At 44.5% G+C, this 20,570-nt stretch overlaps 1 protein-coding gene across 4 annotated transcripts in view; it reads left to right on the top strand.

Moving 5' to 3' along the window:
- Nucleotides 1-20,570, top strand: part of SVIL (supervillin) — a 233,436-nt gene that overhangs the window by 63,127 nt on the left and 149,739 nt on the right. Inside the window, exon 1 of one of the 4 annotated variants that reach the window (XM_045812834.2) lies at nt 17,349-17,656. The exons of 2 other annotated variants lie outside the window; for them this stretch is intronic. The gene's annotated coding sequence lies outside the window, so the exon portion shown is untranslated. Of the gene's footprint in view, nt 1-17,348; nt 17,887-20,570 lie in introns of those variants that run through there. One more of the 4 variants, XM_045812831.2, reaches the window with a different exon arrangement.

The following is a 20,570-nucleotide window of genomic DNA, read 5'->3' as shown; positions in this document are numbered from 1 at the left end:
TATGGGCCCTTTAGGAGCTCCAAGAAAGAAAAGGAAAACTGAATATTGGGGTTTTCTTTTTGTACTGAGCTGAGGCTATGGGAGAGACTTTTTCGATGAGAGTGGAGCCGGGCACAGAAAGGAGAACAGAAGCACCCTTCTGGGAACTGTGCCTTCTGGACTGCCTCTCTGAGGCAGTATTTCTCAAAGTGTGTCCCCTGGAACACAGTTCCCTAGACTATTAATGCAGTGGGGACAGAAATGGGAAGATGGGTCTGTGCTCAAATGAGTTTAGAAAACGATGAATTAAAGTTAAGTGACCTTTTTTTTTACTGAGGATCTCAAAAACAAATGAGCCTTGTGAATCTCATGGGTACGTATAGTCAGCAGAACCAACCAGAGTCCTCTCCCGTGGGGCATCTTGAGACCATTTATTTGTTCATTGAATAGTTAATGGACACCAGCCGTGCACGGTGTTAGATACTAAAAACATATCAATAAATGAGATTGGCCATGCTTGTATACAGATAGCAAATAAGGTAAGAAATAAGTAAGAGCAATTATTGATAGATATGATAGCAAATGATAGCAAATGTTTAAGAGAATGATGTTGGGAGCTAGGGGACCTGGGTTTTCAACCTGACTCTGCCACTTATACACTGTGTAACCTTGAACAAGACACTTAAACTCTCTTTCAACTTCCACATGTATTAAATGGTGCTAATAGCATCTACCTGGTAAGGTTGTTGGGAGGATTAAGATGGTAAATACATGCTGGCAAATACTAAACCTTATACAAGGATTATCAGAATTGGTACTTATACTAATAATGGCTGAGTGCTTTGAAGTTTCTATGATAGACTGGGGAAGAGATAGTGATGGATACAGACTTTTGAATAGGATGATCCAAGACTTCCTGAAGTAGAGATCCATAAAGATGAGAAATACTGAGCTATGGAGACAGTATAGAGAGTGTATACAGAAGGAAACACAAGTGTGAAAGGGTATGTCTTATGGAGAGAAAGCATTTGACAATTCCAACACCCCTTTAAGATGAAAACAACAACAACAAACCAGGCAACAAAAACAAAGTAGGAATTGAAGGGAAGTTCTTCAACCTGAAAAGGGCATCTGTGAGAATCCCACAGCTATCATCACACTTAATGTGAAGGACTGAAAGCTTTTCCCATAAGATCAGGAACAAGACAAGGGTGTCCACTCTCATCATTTCTATTCAATATTGTACTGGAAGTTCTAGCCAGGGCAGTTAGGAAAGGATATTGAATGAAAGGCTCCTAGATTGGAGAGGAAGAAGTAAAACTATCTCCATCTGCTAATGACATGATCATGGATTTGGAAAATCCTAAGGGATCCACTACACTATCAGAACGAATGAACAAGTTCAGAAAGGCTGTACGTTGTAAGATCAATATACAAAAATAAGTTTGTTGCTATACACTTATAGTGAACAATCTGAAATGAACTTAAGAAATATTTCCTCCTCTAATAGCATGAAAAAAAATTAAATACTTAGGAATAAATGTAATCAGAGAAGTATAAAATGTACACCCTTAAAACTGCAAAACATCATTGAAAAAAAATTAAAGACAGTTTAAATAAATGATAAAACAGCTCATGTCCATGGATCGGAAGACTTGCTATGGTTAAAATGGCAGTGCTCCCTAAATTGATCTGTACATTCGGTGCAATCTCCATCAAAATCTCAGATGGATTCTTTGCAGAAATTGACAGACTGACCCTAAAATTCACATAGACATTTAAGGGATCCGAAATATCCAAAACATCTTGAAAAAGAGCAGAATTGGAAGACTTATCCTTCCTGATTTCAAAACTTAATATAAAGCCACAAAAATCAGGCCAGTGTGGAACTGGCATAAGGAGAGACATATTTTTGTAATAGAATTTATAGATCAGAAATAAACCCATAAATTTATGGTAATTGATATTTGACAATTGTGCCAAGAAATTCTTTGGGGAATATTCTCTTCAGCAAATGGTCTGGGACAACTGGATATCAACATGAGAAGGAATAAAGTTGGACTATTACCTCACACGATATACAAAAATTAATTCAAAGTGGATTGGAAGGCCTAAATGTAAGACCTAAAACTATAACGCTCTTAGAAGACAACATGGGTATTAATCTTTACGACCTTGGGCTAGGCAATGATTTTTTTTGAGATACAACACCAAAAGCACAAGTGACAAAGAAAAATAGTTAACTTGGATATCAACAAAATTAATCAAAAGATGCTTTCAAGAGAGTGAAAAGACAACCAACAGAATGGGAAAAAATGTTTGCAAGTCATATAATCTGATATGGGACTTATATGTAGCATACCTAAAGAACTCTTACACCTCAATAATAAAAAGATAACTGAATTAAAAAATACGCAAAGATCTGAATAGACATTTCTCCAAAGAAGATAGGCAAATGGCTATAAGCACGTGAGAATATTCTCAACATCACAAGCCATTAGTGAAATGCAAATCAAAACCACAACGTGATATTACTTCATAGCCACTGTGAAAGACAGCAACAAGTGTTGGTGAAGATGTGGAGAAACTGGAACTCTCATACATGTTGGTGAGAATGCAAAATCTTTCCAAAGCAGCTGCTTTGGAAAACGGTCTGGCAATTCTTCATACAGTTCAAGAGAGTTGCCTTATGATCCAGCATATTCACTCCTAGGTATATAGCAAGATAAATGAAAACGTATGTCTGTATAAAAATGCAAATATTCATGGAAGTATCATTCATAATTGCTGAAGATTGGGAAAAACCCTGTTTGTCAACCAACAGACAAAATATTGTATATCCATGTGATAAGATGTTATTTAGCTGTAAAAGAGAATGAGGGGCTGATACATGTTACAATATGGATGAATCTTGAAAATACGCTAAGTGGAAAAAGCCAGACACAAAGACCATAACGCATAATTCCATTTATATGAAATTTCTAGAACAGACAAATCTAGAGAGACAGAAAGATGAATGGTTGCCTAGCACTGGAGTATCTGGGGGAAAATTGAGAGTGACTGCTAATGGGTATGTAGTTGCTTTTGAGGGTGATGAAAATATCTAAAATTGATTTGATAGTGGTCATACAGGTCTATAAATATTCTAAAATAACTAAATTACACACTTTAAATTGGTGGATTGTATGGTATATGAATTATATATCAGTAAAGCTGTTGTACATATAAAAAGGGATACGTCGTAGATGCGTAACCATCAGCACTTGGTGGCAGCTGAGATATAGGGAGTGAGGACAAGGGAGGAATTAAGAATGACTCCCAGATTTTGGCCCTGGCAACGTCTGAGGGGAGTAAACCCTGGGGGAGGAGGTTTTGTTTTGTTTTGTTTGAATGGGGAGGGCCAGCTTTGAGAATCAAGAGTTCTGTTACACACATACTACGTTTGAGTGAGGTACCTGGTAATTATCCACATAGAGATCTTAGGTGGATAGTTGAATGGAAGTCTGGAACTCAGAGGAGCAATCCTGAATGTAGGTAACATTTAGATGATAGGTAAATCCATAAGAAAGGATGAAAACTGTGTGTGTGTGTGTGTGTGTGTGTGTTTACGCACAAATGAGGCTTAGAATGAGATGGAAGAGAGCCACAAAGAAACCTGAGAAGGGGTCAGCCAAGGAGGAAGGAAAGTAGAGGGGTGTGAGGTCATGAAGCTCAGGTGAAAGGAGGGCGATGTCCACAGAGCTGGTGCTACTGAAAAATCAGGAAGAGGAGGACGGAAACGTCCACTGGAATTGCCAAGATGTATGCTTTCAATGACCTTGGCAAGAGTAGCTCACTGGTGGAGACTCCAGAATAGTGGGTTAAAGAGGGAATGTGAAATGCTAGAGTTGAGAGAGGTAGGGCAACTGTTTTTAGAAGTTTTGCTGGAACCACACTCTGGTGAAAATTGCTCTGGGATCCATTTGCTCTGCTGAATCCCTGCAGTGCTGGTAGTGTTTGAAGGCCATCTCTTCCCTTGGAGCCAGCAACTTCGGGTGTAAATTCTGCATCTAGGAAGCTTCCAACTTGTAGGTTGGGCTGGGCCAGGAGAGTAGCGCTAGGCTGGGGTCCAGAGAAGAGTGTCATTCTTTGCTTTGTTCTCTGATGGTTTTGATTTTCTTTTATTTTGATTGGGAGAAAGCCGAGAGAAAAATTTTATTAATAATGTGCTTTTTTGAAGTTTAGATTGAATTGTTTAAAAATCATCATTTGAAGTCAGAATAGAGAGAAAAGGCAGTCCATGTTTTTAGATGCAGCGAAAGTCCTGGCTATACACACTGCTGCTTTGTACGTCTTCAGCCATGGGTGGAAGTCAGTGCTAGAATCACCAAGACTACGCGAGGTGGAGACAAACGTGGTAACTTTCTCAAAAGGCCCCCATACAAATGCCTGAGGAAGTTGTGTTTCATAAACCTCGTAAGTGCGTCGACTACGCATCTTACCGTCTGCAGTAGCACGTCCTTCCTCCGTGCTCGTTACTAGCTCAGACTGTGGAAAAGCACTGTTTTACGATACGTGCTCCTTCAAGCAACAACCCAGTCTTTACCTTCTCTTTAGAAAACCAGCTGCCACTTAGACTATAATGCCCATTTAATGTTTTGAATAAACATCGTGTTTTAAGCACATGACTATAGGCTGTTCGTTTTGGATGAGTCCAAGTGGTGCTGTTTGTTTTTTCTTTTACAAGATGTGCGTGTGTGCGTGTGTGTACGTGTGTTCATGCTCGTGCTTGCATGTATGCATACTTTGTTAAGTCGGGGTTTTAAAGTTATATCTGAGTGTTCTTAGTTCACATTTCTGCCTTTTCTTATGTGGAATATAAATGATCTAACAGAAAACTATGTATTTGAAATCCAATGTGTTCCAACTGGCTTGGCATGAAATTAGAAAACATTAGAAATTAGAAAACTTTTTAGGGGCGCCTGGGTGGCACAGCGGTTAAGCGTCTGCCTTCAGCTCAGGGCATGATCCCGGCGTTATGGGATCGAGCCCCACATCAGGCTCTTCCGCTATGAGCCTGCTTCTTCCTCTCCCACTCCCCCTGCTTGTGTTCCCTCTCTCACTGGCTGTCTCTATCTCTGTCGAATAAATAAGTAAAATCTTTAAAAAAAAAAAAAGAAAGAAAGAAATTAGAAAACTTTTTAAGCCCTGGTAAAGGCTCCTTGTAAGGCTTACTTTTGTGTGCGGTTATTTATTTACTTATATTTTTAAAACATTTTATTTATTAATTAGAGAGAGAGGGGAGAGCGCGTGAAGGAGAGGGGCGGGGAGAGAAACCCAAGCAGACTCCGCACTGAGCGTGGAGCCTGATGCATGACCCTGAGATCATGACCCAAGAGGAAACCAAGGGTTGGCTGCTCCACTGACTGAGCCACTTAGACACCCCTGTGTGTGGTTTTCTTAAAGAAACTTTTATATGGTCATTATCGTTCGGTTGTGTTTCATTGCATCTGCAGGGGACATGCACTGGGAGATTTGGAAGGAAGAACATTTCAGTATTACTTTCATTCAAACGTTCTTTTTCTGAAAGAAACGTCTTACTTTGCTCTAGAGCACAGGGTTTTTCGCTTAGGATTATAAGAAAACAATTTAGTGGTGTGTCCTACTTGGTTAGATTGTCATCCACGAGGAAATCACCAGCTTCCGAGAATGCGGACTTGACAAGCCTGTCTTCTCTGCGGCTCCCCGCCCAGGTGCAGAGATTTTACTAACTTGCGGCAACTTCCAATCGCGGGAGAATGAGAGTGGTTATCTGGGAGGAATCTTTTGAACTTTGACCTATACTTTTGCCTATAGGGCTAGGCTAACAGAAGCTTTTTTTTTTCCCTTTAAGATGTATTTATTCATTTTAGAGAGAGAGGACGCGCGTGCGCGCCGCAGGGAGGAGCAGAGGGAGAGGGAGTCTTCCGCAGACTCGGTGTCAGCACGGAGCCTGACTCGGGGCTTAACCTCACGACCCTGAGATCAGGACCCGCGCTGAAACCTAGAGCTGGACGCTTAACTGGCTGCGATGCCCAGGTGCCCCTACCAGGCGCTTTGATATTCTGATTTTAAAAAGAGCGAGAGAAAGTGACTGCAAAGAGAGGGTCTGCTCTGCGCTCACGACTGCTCCTAGAGAGAAGCTGGCTTCAGGCGCTCACCATGACTGGGGGCAGACAAGGTCAGTTTACAGGGTTTTTAATTGTTTTCGGCGAACTGGGCTGTGTTAAGCAGGTGCTGTTGACCACATTTCAGATCGATTTACGGAGGAGCACTGATTCCGTGTTTTTCTGCTCGGGGTGGGTCTGTGCGCATTACTTTGTTTCTCGAAAACGTCTTGTGTGTCTTGGGATGCAGCCAGGCCTGTGATGTGGGTGGTGTGTGCTGTGTCACAAACCTCAGGCCCCGAAGCCTGAATGTTGCTTTGTCAGATCAGAGGAGCGTATGAAACAGGCGCTAGCCTCTGGGAGACGCCGGGAGGCAAACGTAAAAGTGATGTTGGTGAATTGATGTGGACAGAGACTTTGGGCAGATTTCTTTGCGACAGGAGGAGAGAAGAACAGAAGAAGACAGGTAAGGGACTTCTGGATTTTCTGAATAACCTTATCTGGCCGCATTCAGAAAGCTGGTTGACATTTCATGGGCTGCGGGGGGCCTTATGCTCTCTTTTGGGGCCGTGTTGGGGAGCAGTGATTTTGGGATGTTGATAACGTACTTAGCTTAGAGTATTGCAACGAAAAATGCCACTGGTTTGACTTTTTAAGTCAAAATACAAGTTCTTAAAAAACTGCTGTCCGACTACCCAAAACTGGGAGGTATGCCGCTCTCTAAATAGGAAAAACAAACAAGCATGTAAAAATCTTAAAGGAATCTTTTTTGTGATCTTTTCTTAAACCCAATGTAAGATGTAGGCCTTGTTTAAAATAAAATTTGCCATAGAATGGGAAACAGAAACCATGGAAGAATGTAAATACACCTTTGGTCTTCTGTTTCTTACTACACACACACAGACACGCACACGCGTGCACACACACACAGACCCATTCACACCTATATTTGCATGAAAAATAGGTAGCCAACATCTTGAAGGACAAACAGAAGGTACAATACGATTAAGGAGTTGAATATAAATTGCAAAGAGTCCTAACTTTTTATTTCACTTTCATTTGGAGCCTTTTACTAATTCTCTTTGCTGGGTTTAGGCTTTTCAAACATTCTTTGGCCCTGGGAGGGAGTTGTATAACCATAAAACTTGAGAATCCTGGCCCTAGAATAAATGTTCCTTTAAAACCCCAAGGACAGAAAATTGAACACAGCTGTGCAAAAGAAAAAAGCAACAACGCCCGTGATGGTTCAGGGCTGTGGGCGCCCTGACCAGCTTCCCCAGTGCACTGGGGCTGTGGTTTCTTGATGGTAGACGGGCAGCTTCAGTGTTCTTTTTGCAAATTTCAGGAAAAGGCCAAGACCTTCCTTCAAAACTGTAGTTTCTTCTGTTGCAGTCAGGAGAACATTCTGCTAGGGGCTGTGATCTGGCACCCTGCTTGTCCTATGTATATCCTGTCCTTGTCCCCTGGGGACGATGGGGGTTTCTAATCATTTTTGAGATGCCGTGATTCTGCAGGCCTTACGGTTCCTACTTATAAGTAAACCCTGGAGTCTGAGCAGTTTACACCGGAGTTGGGAGATAGAACACACAAGGTTTTGGGGCCCCAGAGTCCCTGTCCTCTGCCCTCTCAATAAAAAGCTTTAAAGCGTGGTCCTGGGAACATAGCATTGTTGTTCCCTGCTTCTCCGCCTCTGGGATGAAAACCACAATGTTGCCTCTCTGATGTTGGCCTGGTGGGTCCCGCTGTTTCGTTCGTAGCCCACGAGGAGCCGTGGCCATGGACCCTAACCTCTACACAGCCTGGGATTAATCATTTTGCTCTTTGTCAGACCGTGTAATGATGATTCATACTTCTTCCTCCACAAGATTAGATTACTGTAATTTTCATATCCTGGACTGTTCACTAGGGATTTGAATTAATTCTTGCTGGTATAGAAAGCAGTATCGTGTTTCTGGGGAGAAAGGACTGAACTTGCCTACTTGGCCATCAGAAAACAGTTAGGGGGGCGCCTGTTGTGAGCCTGACTCTGAAAGGTAATCCTGGCTTCAGGACTTATTACCACGTCAGTGAGTTCACCATAAAGGCCTGCAAGTGGGGTTTGGCGTGCACTTGGCCCAGGTGCAGTGAATTTGCATACATGACGCTGTGCCTCAAGGATCAGAATGCAGAGAGTTTTGCAAGGAGTTCTGTACTGAAATCAGGCACTGCTTCATGAGGACAGTCTTGCCCAGAGAAACATTCGGGAAGGAGGGAAACTCATTCAGGTTCGTGGAATAGTCTACCCAGAGCCAGCAGGGATCATGGTCACAGCCTGGGGAGGTGGCGGTGGGAGCAATGAGGGGTAAAGTAACCTCGGGGAAAAAACTCTTTTCTGGCACTCCCCCTTTCAACTATGCATTATTCTGTCCCTTCGGCAAGTATTTATTGGGCACTTACTATATCCTAGGCATAACTGTGGGCCCTGGGGATTAACAACAGTCTACAAAGCAGACAAAAATCTTGGGCTTGATGGAGCTCATGTTCTCAAGGCCGTGGCCCTGGGGGGTAGGGAGGTGGGCTGGAGAGCGCCATAACCAGGCATTAGAAGTGCCTGGTACAAGTCCTTAACAAAGGCAGTTGTTTAGAGACATGTTTGCATGTATATTCTCTCTCTTTCTTCCATGGCACGTATGCCCTCTGTCCTGCTAGCAAGATTGCGGCCATCTTTAGCGGAGCCCCTGAAGGGAGTTCTTCCTGCATGCTAACACGGGGTCCGTTCTAGTCTAAGGAGGCCAGCTCGTGACCGCAGGGGCTGCCGGGGGTCCGTCTGCTGCAGACCGAGCCACTGGTGGAGGGGAGCTGCACTGTGATCAAGTACCCTTATCGTTGTTTCCAGTCCTATTGTGGAGTGACTCTGACTCCAGAATGCCTTGTGTTGACATACGTTCTTTCTCCCTGGACCCCCTTCCTTTCTTTATTCCCTCTTTTCTTTTTTTTCTCTTAATCCTCTCCATTCTTCTTTGGCAACTCTGAGATGGTGCTTTGCCTCAGAATTACAGAATCTGTTTTTCTGGAACTGGGTGGGACCCTAGGAGTCTTAGTCTAAACCAGCAAGTTTTGGTCCCTGGACTGAAGGCAAGCGTTCACCTGACGCGGTGAAATGAGAAATCTAAGAAAATAAAGTAAATGTTGCGTGAAGCTAAACTTCATTATTTGATTCCTGTATCTTTACATCCTAATCCCTTGAACTTTTCAGTTTTTAGTATCTTCCATTTACCGTAGAAATTACTCGTCGTCCTGAACTCTGCCCCACCTCCACCATGCTGCCCCCGCGGTTGACATATACTCCCTACCCCTTTGTCCCACACTCGGGTTTTTAGCTGGTGCCCCCCTCAATTTTGTAACTCCTGTCCCCAAAATAAGAGTCTGCGCCTAACCCTTAGGGTAGGAAGTCACCATCTGTATTGCCAGGGAGTTGTGTTTTCGGATCCCCAATTAGAGCCACAGACACATGTTAAGCTACAACACACAGTGGTTCAGTTTTATAGAATTATTGGTACTGTGGTTCCACTTTATTACAGGTTCATCAGGCGTTTGTGGGTTGGCCAAGTGTGCAGCCATCACTTACAACCGTTTCTGGAGGAAAATGAGAACGTACTTTTACAACGTGAGCCTTACTGAGCTGGAGATGCATGTGCACTTGTGTTTCCAACCCGGCTGTGGGGGGGTTCACGGTTTGTGGCGGCTGGAGATCATGGCTACAGAGAGGGGTGCCAGGTGCTCCCCGTCCCCAGCGCATCTCCGGGACCCGGGTGTTCTGCTTTGTAACGCGGCGTAGATGTTTGAATTTTCATGGTGCTCCTTAAGGAGACCCGTAGGTACTTTGTGTGTTTCTTTCAGGAGTAAGCATCGCCCATTCTCTCTTGGTGTTTGAGCACAACACAGGAAGGAAACAGCTTCTGGGGTCTTCTCTGGCTCTTGTGTAGGAGGTCCTCCATGTATCAGCTGTACCACTTAGGCTCACGTTCCCACTGCAGAAGCAACCCCTGTGTTCCTGCCATGGGAGGCATTGACAGAGATCCCATATTTTTAGGTATATGTTGGCCTAAAAGGAGCATGTCACAATTTGTATATCTCTGAATACTCTCGGGACTGTGAGCCTGGTGTCCAGGAATGTGATGTTGGTCCTGCCATGTGAGAGGCCGTGTCCCTGGAGCCAGGACTCCCAAGACATGGTCCAGGCTCCCCCCTGGCAAACTCGCATTTCATTTTGACCATGAGGCCAGCGGTGCTGTGCGTGCTGAGTGCTGCTCCACGCCCTTTGCTCTTGAAGCAGCAGCCTGGGAGAGGAGAGTTGGCTTGCTCATCTGTTGTTCAAGCCAGTGACCTACGCACGACCTTGGAGCTTGAAAGATTGTCATCCAAAGCCAGTGAAGCTCTCCATAAGCTTTGAGAGAGTGAGACAGACAGATACTCAGTCATTGATTTAAATCTTCTGGGGGGGGGAGATAGGGTGATTGAAAGACAAATGTTAACTAAAAATATTTCCCCCGTTTTAAAAATCTACTCGAAAACAAAAGTATTTGTCCGTGGTGCAGAAGGCCACAGTCTGAGACTCCTAGCGGTGTATCAGGGTGGATGTTAAGAAACTAAGGCACTGCCCTGTCTTCACTCACTGATGTCAAAATTCTAAGCTTACTGCAAAAATGCAAAAAAATGAAATAAGTTCCAAGTCTGGTTCTGTTAGAGCAGAAATTAGGGGAGAATATGAATCTGGTTGCCTCGACTTTTCATGCCCTGGGAATGAGCAGCTTGAAAAAGTATGTCTCATGAGCGTTCAAGTTCATTGCCATTTAGAAAGCAGACCCTTTCAGAAGGCAGGCGCAGTGAGATGGAGCTTTGTTACCTTGCTGTCCCCGCACAGACGGTTCTGCCAGTGCGCTGACATCATCCTTACGTCAGAAATCGGTGCTTCGTGGAAGGAAGCGTGGCAAGCGAGGCGCTTGTGCTGGCTCTTGCTATTTTATTCGCTGCCTGTAAACTGAAGGGCCCATTTGTTCCTCTTGTCAACTCTCCAGCTTCGGAGGGGCATTAGGCATTGATGAGTCAAACCTGAATCAAGGAGAATGTTGTCACTGCACTGAAATGAGAAAAAAAAATCTATGTAACTATGAGCTGTTTGGATTGTGGCTTTCAGTCTTCATATCCCAAACAGTCCACGGAGTTCTAGCCATACAGAGATGAGACGGAGTCCCTGCCTTCTGGATGCTAACCGTCTAGAGGTTGGAACTCCTAGACCATGTCGGGAAGGGGTTCACAGGAGAAATGAAGTCAGCTGAGTCTTGAAGGATGCTGAGGGTCTTCTGAAGGAGAAGGAAGGAAAGGCATTCGGAGCAGAGGGAACAGCCTGGACACAGCAACAATGGTCAGTGTGGCTTCTCATGGTCACCTACTCGGGGGCAAGGTGGTGGGACATAGGGCTCATGAGGTAGGACGGGGCCAGGTCGCAGAAGCTAGGGTCTTGGGAATTCATCCAACAGGCCAGCCGGTCTTGACCTTCTGTTTTCCTCTAGCACGTGTCTGCTGGACTATCTCCACATGTGTCACACACCTCCTGGGTGTATCCAGACATGATGTTTATAATGAAGCAAGACATTAAAGTCCCCTGTAGTCATCACACAACTAGTAGCAGTATATTCATAAAAGTACATCACCGCAGATCTTGGTCTGTATGCGATCATCTCTGGGTTAAGTGCAGTTTCCAGACTACTTATGTGTGCCTCGATTCCTTTTTCCTCCTCCCAATGAATCCCTAAATGCAAGAGGGTGAAAGTGACACTTTTGCAAGGACAGTTTTACATTCATTCCTCAAGAACATTTAATTTAAGAAGTTGTTGCACGAGCTTCCATTGATGAGATGTCACTGGCTGCCCAGGAGAAGGGCTGCTGAAGCCAGTGAGGTTTTGGCTGGGTGAGAAGTAGCCAGGCTGGGGTTGGTGAAGAGGTTCTTTAAGCAGGGGAGAGGTTGGGTTTGGGGAAGGGCCGGTGGGGGAGGGAGGAAGAGTTTGGAGGCTCTCGCAGCAGCAGTCCTGCCAAGAGGCAGTGAGAGCACCTGCAGGGAAGTGGCCGCAGAGAGGGAGGCTGAGGGGGTGAGGAGGGGCTGCTGTGAGCCTGTCTGCCAGGGAAGCGGGAGCAAATGTCGGGATGGGAGAGGACAAGTGCAGAATTATTTGTCTTGGGTTTCTTGTTGCTGTGAGCTACCCCGGTATTCTGATCTCACCCCTCCCCCATGTCCTGAATTCTGCTGCAGGTGCAGGGGGAGCAGGGAGAGAGAAGACTCCAGGGTCAGCCTCCCGGGCAACACGCAGATGGTTGTGGGGCAGGGAGGGAGAGGGGCAGTGAAGTGACAGAGAGAGTCAGGGGCAAGGCATGGAAAGGACCAGACCGTGATGTCAAAGACATTCTTAAAAAGAAGATGTTCCATGAAAGTCGAAGGGGGCAGAAAGTGCCCGACAACAGAGAGACCAAGTCCAGATGGGGCACTGGGAGGGTCCCTCATTGGGGAAGCCATTCCCGGAGTGTGGAAGGAGCTAGAATCCAGCTGCAAAACAATGGGGGAGCCATGGGACTGTGGGAGAGGGGGCCTTGGTGGGAAGAGAAGAGGAGTAAGATGGGCAAGCACTCAGAGGGGAAGGGAGTTGAGGGCTCTTTGGGGTGGGAGGCAGAGAAGCCACAGCATTCCCGTGGGCTAGTGCCACAGTCCTTCCGTGAACCGAAAAGAAGTTGCCCCTCACGTCATCCGTGCGTTACGTGGCTACCCCGGAGCTAACCTTTCCTAGAGTAAAAGTCCAGTGGAAGGTCGTTTGGCCCTCAGGAGGGTCTGTTCCTGACGTTTCCGTCACAGTGTGACATTACCGAGTCTGAGAGGGTGAGGGGCACAGAGCAGTCTCCATCTGCCCACCCTGTCACTGTCTTTTTATTTTCGAGAATGAAACCTTCAGGACTGTAGAACCCTGGAGTTTGAAAACTTGTTTCCTGTGATATTTATAGTAGCATTAAATTTTGAGATGAGTCAGTCTCCTCCTTTTCTAAAGAGTTGTTTTCTTGCTATTTCTCAAGTGTATACAGTTTTTGAAAATAAATCATCTTGGGCAGTGGCTTGAACTTCTGAAAATTATGTGGAGGTATCCTGTTTTATTGTTGGGGAGGCCCTAGGTATTAGAGATTCTCTTTAAGTATTCATACAACCTGCCAAATAAGGGTATTTAATTGAAAAGTGATGCTTTCCTTTACTTCTGTGTCAAATGTTTTACTTTGGATTAATGACTTCCTTTCTTGTAGGGAAAAAGAAACCTTTCCAATTTGAATTTCTTCTCTCTCTTTTTTTTTTTTTAAAGATTTTATTTATTTATTTGACAGAGAAAGACAGCCAGCAAGAGAGGGAACACAAGCAGGGGGAGTGGGAGAGGAAGAAGCAGGCTCCCAGCGGAGGAGCCTGATGTGGGGCTTGATCCCAGAACGCCGGGATCAAGCCCTGAGCCGAAGGCAGACGCTTAACAACTGAGCCACCCAGGCGCCCCCCTCTCTCTCTCTCTCTTTTTTTTTTTAAGATTTATTTATTGGAGAGAGAGAGGGAGAGAGAGAGGGCCCCGGGGGAGGAGCGGGGGGGGGGGGGCGTGGAGAGAAAATCCTCGAGTGGACTCCCCACTGAGCACAGACCTCCCCCCCCAACATGGGGCTTGATCTCATGACCCTGAGATCATGACCTGAGCTGAAACCAAGAGTTGGAGGCTCAACCACTGTGCCACCCAGGCGCCCCACCAATTTGAATTTCTTAAGATGGCAGGGATGACAGGCAAACCCATATAGATTTATTTAAATTACAGTTTTAGTAAGTTGCCCACTTATATAAACAGGATGCATTTGGAAGTTTTATTTGAAGTAGGTTTTTAAAAATAAATGTCTTAAAAAATTAAATGTTTAATTCAACTTTTAATTTTCAGATAATTACAGATTCATATGCAGTTTTAAGAAATAATACAGGGGCGCCTGGGTGGCACAGTCAGTTAAACATCTGACTCTTGGTTTTGACTCCGGTTATGATCTCAGGGTCATAGGATTGAGCCCCGTATCAGGCCCTGTGCTCAGTGTGGCGTCGGCTTGGGATTCTCCCTCCCGTTTCCCTCTGTACCTCCCTGTCCCCGCAACTCCCCCTCCTTCGTGTGTGCTCTCTTTCTCTCTCTAAAATAAATAAATCTTTAAAAAAGAGAGAGAGAAAGAAAGAATGCAGAGAGATCCTATATACCTTTTATGCAGTTTTCCCTAATGGTTACATCTTGTGAAACTATGAAACAATACCGCAACCAGGGTATTGGCATTAGTACAGTCCGTAGAACAGTGGAAGGGCCCATAACAAGGATCCCTTTTATAGCCACGCCCCCACCCCACCGCCCCATCCCTAATACCGGATAACCTCTAACCTGTTCTCCGTTTCTACAGTGTTATCATTTGGGAAATTCATATACATGGAATCATACAGCCTATGACTTTTGGGGATTGACTTTCTTTTACTCAGCGTAATTTCCTAGATACTCATCCATGTGTCAGTAGTTGGTTCCTGTGTTTTTATAGTTTTATATTTTACATTAACTTTGTGATCCATTTTAGTTAATTTTTGTATGAGATATGAAGGTTAGGTCGAGGGTCACTTTTTTTTTTTCTTTTTCCTTTTCTTTCTCCTCCCTCCCTTCCTTGCTATCCTTTCTTTTTTTCCAATGGGTGTCCAGTTGCTCCAACATTATTGTGGAAAAGGTAACTTTTGTCAAAAATCTGTTGGCCGTATGTATGTGGGTCTATTTCTGGGTCTCCTGTTCCATTACTGTAGCTATGTCGTAGAACTTAATATGGGATAGATTGATTACTCTCACTTTATTCTTTTTGAAGATTGTTTTAACTGTCCTAAGCTCTATGCGTCTGTACATCAATTTTAGAATAAGCTTGTCTATTTCTATGAAAAATCTTTGCTGAGATGCTGATAGGAATTGCATTAAATGTGTACATCGTTTTGGGAAGAATTGACGTATTTACTGTGTTGACCCATGAACACAGTATATGTCTATTTATTTGTGTTGGTCTTTGGGTGTTTTTTCTTTATCAGCATTTTGTAATTTTTTAGCATACAGCTCCTGTATATGTTTAGTTAAGTTTATATCTAAACAGTTTATTTTCTTTGGAATGATTGTGAATGTTGTGGTGTTTCTCATCTTGGTTTCCACACGTTGATTGTTGTTATGAAATAGGTGTTATAAATATACAGTATCGTCTCTCTTTGAAGCAGTATCATAAATGGATACGGTTCCTTGATTAGGACACAAAAGCCAGATTAAAATGCATGAGAAGGCTGGATTTAATGGACAATCACTAGAAAGAATGGTAGACTACCACATTGCTTGTAAGACTAGCATTAAATAGTAACTACCATGAACTAGTTAGCTTATCTTGGAAATGTCTAGTGTAAGTGTAGTTCTTTGGCTCATAACATGACTTTCCTTTTTCTTCATGGATATATTATGAAATCTACTCTCACGTACATCAGATCTATTACGGTCACTTTTGGGGGAAAAAAGTACATGTTGCAGGGGTCTCCTGAGTTCAGATAGCAAAAATATTTAGGATCATGTTTAAACACATTGCACGGGTAGAATTAACTGGGGGTTTGAACAAAGACAAAAAGGGCAAATAGAAGAGGAGGTTGGGAGGAATTATTCTGTTAGACTCCGGGGTGTTCATCTAGGCCGGTTTGGTGGCTGCAGGGGAGCAGGGAGCCATGATTTAAGAAGCATCCAAAAGTTAGATGTTTGTTTTGTGGGAGTGCATCTTTTTTAGGAGAAGGAAAAAAAAAAACTACATGATTGTGGTAACAGTGATTCATTGTCTCCTCCTATCTTTTCTTAAAAGGCCCAGATAGTCAACTATTTTACGTAAGTTTTTATTTATTTTTACCCTGCTTTGCTCCAGGAGGAGTTTAAAGCAGCATATACGAAGATATAAAACAAGATAAAATGTTAAGTGGAGGAAAAGCAAAATTGGTCAAAGGGAAAAATAAGATGAGGGCCAGGGCCATGACCATGACCAGGCTTTGGAAGCAGGAGTCAAGCTGTGAGGTTTTGTTTGTCATCTTGAAGTAGGTAAACAATTTGGCTTGGGCAAATTATTTTTAACCCTTGCGCAAATAGTCCCGAAGCTGGTGTTGTCTTATTACTCTGTCCCGGGTTATCTGCCATCTTTTCATCGGCCAGGCCACAGGACTGCTCAGGGGGAGGCATTGTCCTGCAGGGTTAATTAGTAACAGGAATTCACATCCTGCTCGGGGAGGCCTGTGCTGCCTGATGCAGCTGGTGGTCGGAGAGCCCACACCGGGAGAGGCACACCACCGGGGGCCTGGCAGCCGGCGGCTTTTGCTCCAGCCCAAGAGTTCTGGTTTTCTGATTTATACGGAAGTTAGGATGAACCATTAAGACTTTGTTATTTTGGGGAACAGCAAGGACACCTACAATTGTAAGTATTTTTGTAAGCAGGGTGGTCATATTTAGTTTTAATATCTAAAAAATGTACATAGCCTTTTAAGAAGTGATCGTGCGTGGTAGGTAGTTTATTTTTTTTTCCCCCAGTAGTTAAGGTTCCTCTGGTTTTTAAGTGAGGTGAGTGACCTCGGATCCCTCGGAAGGTAGCTCTTGCTAGTTGGGAGCACTGTCTTTGATTTTAAGACAAAATCTTTGTGTGTTTTAGAGAAAGTACTTCCAGCACCGTTCTTTCTTCTGATGCCTCCTTTTCTACAATGAGTGGAAAGTGGGAAGAAATCCACAGATGTCCACACAATTGGTGAACCTGTAACTAGACTCATGCCATCATGACGCGCTGCTTAACGTATATACGTGTGTATGCTTGTCAGTTACTTAGCGGCGTTGGGTATCTGAGCTTTATCAATGCTTATGTGTTCTTTCGGAACGCAAACACCAGAACCTGAGAAACGTTTGCCCACTCAGTTCTCTATTGTTGCAGGCTGGGAGGTAGACCGCTGTTGCATTTTTAATTTCTCTATAAAACAAGCTGAGAGACAATGCGAATGATCTAATTGCATTGAAGGAGCTGCTGGCCAGGCTTGTTGCAACAGCTGATGGGCTGCTCTGCGTTTCAAGAGCTATTTATGGTAGATTAGCTGGAATCAGGGCTCTCCAGTTCAGGCCATAAAAGGCCCGTCCCATGTGGACTTGCCCCGCTGCTCCTGACGGCGCCCTCCGAGGCTGAAGCGTCCTCGGGTTTCACGTGGACTTACCCAGTAATGGATGGCCACACCAAGGCCAGATCGGGCAAGTTCAGCGTCAAGGACACCAGGGCACTGAAAACTTCGAAAAGAAGACTCTTTTTAATGTTTTGGCGATCTTTTTTCCGAGAAACTTTTGGGATGTAGCCTTCACCTATTTACTGCATTTGGCATCCAAATGCCTTTTGGAAAGCACCGTTCTAAATTTATCCTGTTCTGAATCATCACTTCTGATAGACGCCGTTGCCTGGTTTGTGCTCTGATATTTGATTTTGTGCCGTGTTCCTTGGGCTAACTTTTGATATTTTGCTTTTTGTTTAGAATTTGAAAGTAGGGTTCATTGAAAGGAGACGCAAAGAAATTACGTGAGGACGTCCAAAGCCGTATTTTGTTTATTTTTTTAATTAGAAAAATAAGGAATCACAGTGTGATTTTCCCCCCCTTTAACTTAGAGGAACAGCGATTAAACAGAGATTTGAAGTAAGTGAAAAATCTTCCTATAAATCTAAATACAGTTGTCTGTGAAGTGCCGTCTGTGTGAGCGTGCTCCCCGAGGTTTGCTGACTTCGAGCCCTGGAATGTTCCTGCCAGTATGTCTTAGTTATTGCTGATTCCCTCTACGTACCCTGGGGCATGTTTCCTGGTTTTGGAAGGATGGGGTTTCTTTTCCTTAAGAACGAAAGAACTTTATGGTACAGACGAGTTTGTACTATCTAAACGTGAGCACTTGAAGCCTTGGAATTAAAAGCATGTGCACAATACAGAGTACTTCAGGACTTGTATCCCAAGACTGGGGGTAGAATTCAGAAGGGCACGTTTTATTTCACTCTTGTTATTAACACGCAAGGAAACGTAAATCGCAGGCGATCCTTTTGCATGCTGTTAGTTTCGAGGGATCTTTACCTGGGTACTCTGATTCTTCAAGCTTGGTTTACAGAACCTCTGATGTTCCAGAATTAAACAAAACAAAAAAACTCAAGCTTTAGTTCCTAGGTTTTTGAACCGTATTTCATTTTTAACTTATCTGAGAAAAAAATGCCCTATTAGCCTTTTTAAGTCCTAGAGATAGCTGTGGTCTCTGTAATTTCGCTTCGTGATTTGCTCCTATTAAAAAATAGCGAAGCGCTAGAAAACATTGATGGTTTACTCGACATATTGCTCCTTTAAAAAAAAAAAGACTTTTTTTTTTTTTATAATACCATATCAGATGGACCAGTAGGAGCAGTAATTATTTTTATCAGGTAGAAAAACAGAATATTTATAGAGATGAGTTTCATAGGTGAATACTGCCGTGGCTTTCAAACCAGACGTAGTGCCACAACTTTAGTGGGCATTTGGAAATGCTTGGGGGCATTTCTGGTTCTCACGATATCTGTGGCTGGCATTTGGGGCAATGTGGTTAAGAATTAGAAACGCCCTGTAATGTGGGACTGTCCCATGGGGTGAAGCATGGCTCTGGCCAAAATGGGGGTGGTACTCCCTGCTGAGAAAAGCTGCAAGGTATAAATGCTCTCCCCCATTCCAGAGAGAAGCAACAGCAGGCAGGGCATATAGGCTGCCTCTTCTCACCAAACCAGGGCATCTCTTGAGGCGTCCTGCAAGGAGTGGATCAACCGCGCTGCTGCTTCGGGGGGGGGGGGGGGGCGGGGAGGTAACACAAAGGAGCAGACATGCTGCTCATTACGCTTCCTTCTGTTGAGAGGGGGACAAAGCTTGTTAGCCTTCAAGGAAACGCTTTTTTTGAAATCAGCCAACTCTGGGGCCAGGAGCATAACTTGCAGAGTAAAATTTGGTTAAAGCGCCCAGCTTACATCCCTTTCATTCAACAAACCCAGCTCTCTTCGTGCTTTAGACACCTGCTGTTTCTTGGTAACCACGCCTCTGGAAGACTGTGAATTTCAGTTCCGAATGAACATCTTTGTTAACACCTGGCGTCATTTCAAATTCTCCAGCTGAGGATTCGAATCCAAAGAAAAGGGCTGTTGGCCTTCTCCGGGATGTCCCGAGAGCGGCTGTCCCGAGAGGCTCACAGGCTGTGCGGAGCGCTGTGGAGGGGGAACCACCAGAGGCTTTTTTTTTATTGTTAGGCACAGAGGGAGTCCTCTCCTCACTGTAGGGCCGCCTGAGGGGTGCCTTAGGACACTCATTACAGTGACACTCACCGTGGCCTCCCCGTGACCAGAATTCCCAGTCCAGAGCTTTCCTGTAGTTCTGGGCTTCATTATTTCGTAACTCTGAACCAGAAGGCACGCGGTCACCCTTGACCCCTCTCCCTATAGGTCACCAGGGCCTCCTTGTCCCTTACCGGGATAAGTGCATTGCCCTTAACTGGTCCCTTTGCCCCCAAGTTCCCCACTGTCCAGTCCGTCCTCAGAATGGGCCCTACACGAGATCTGATCCTGTCCCTCCTCAAAAGTGGAACCTTTCATGGTTTTCCACTGATTAAAGGCGAGAGCCTGGCTCCCTGGCCTCCCCTTCAGGGTCTTTTGTGCCACTCTCTTGCTGGCATCCTTCCCTGAAATGTTCTGCCTTCCTTTGCATGCCAGGGAAATGGTAGCAAACGAGGTCTTTCTAGAAGCTTCCTCCAGGGCCTTGACTCCGGCCTGTCGTGCAGGCTCCTGGCTCTGTAGGGGGTTACCCGACAAGGCACCTGGGTCCAGCTCTCTTATCACCCAGGATCTAGCCCAGTGCACATTGACCATTGGGTGAATTAATTGAATTGAATGCATTGGAATGACTTGTGGATTCTTCACATCAAAATTTAACTGTCGAGAATATGCCATTGTTACGTGTTATTCCCTACAAAAGTGGGTGTTCCGTGTAATAAGTTCTGGTTTTTTTCTTCCATATCTAAGAACGCAAGCAGACTTGTCTTACCTAGTACAAGTGTGATGGGGTTTATGTGTACATGCTTTTGCCAACACAGGAAATTACGGTGCATTCGATGAAGTCAGCCACTTCATTATTGGAGCCTTGCCTAAAATGAAGAAACTCCTCTAGTGGTGTGATTTGACTTCTGTAGTTTTCCCAAGCATTAAACTTTATGCCTTAGATGCGGCATCTCGGGGTGGTTTGCCCTGCTGACCTTGGACCAGAATGCAGCACCCCGATGTCTCGTCCAGACACTCACTGTCTTATGGGTACTGCTAAGTTGCAGGAGGTTT

The sequence above is a fragment of the Ursus americanus genome, chromosome 31 (genome assembly GCF_024610735.1).
Source record: "Ursus americanus isolate L20-20 chromosome 31, mUrsAme1.1.p, whole genome shotgun sequence".
Taxonomy (NCBI): Eukaryota; Metazoa; Chordata; class Mammalia; order Carnivora; family Ursidae; genus Ursus; species Ursus americanus.
This window is presented reverse-complemented; position numbering and strand designations above follow the sequence as displayed.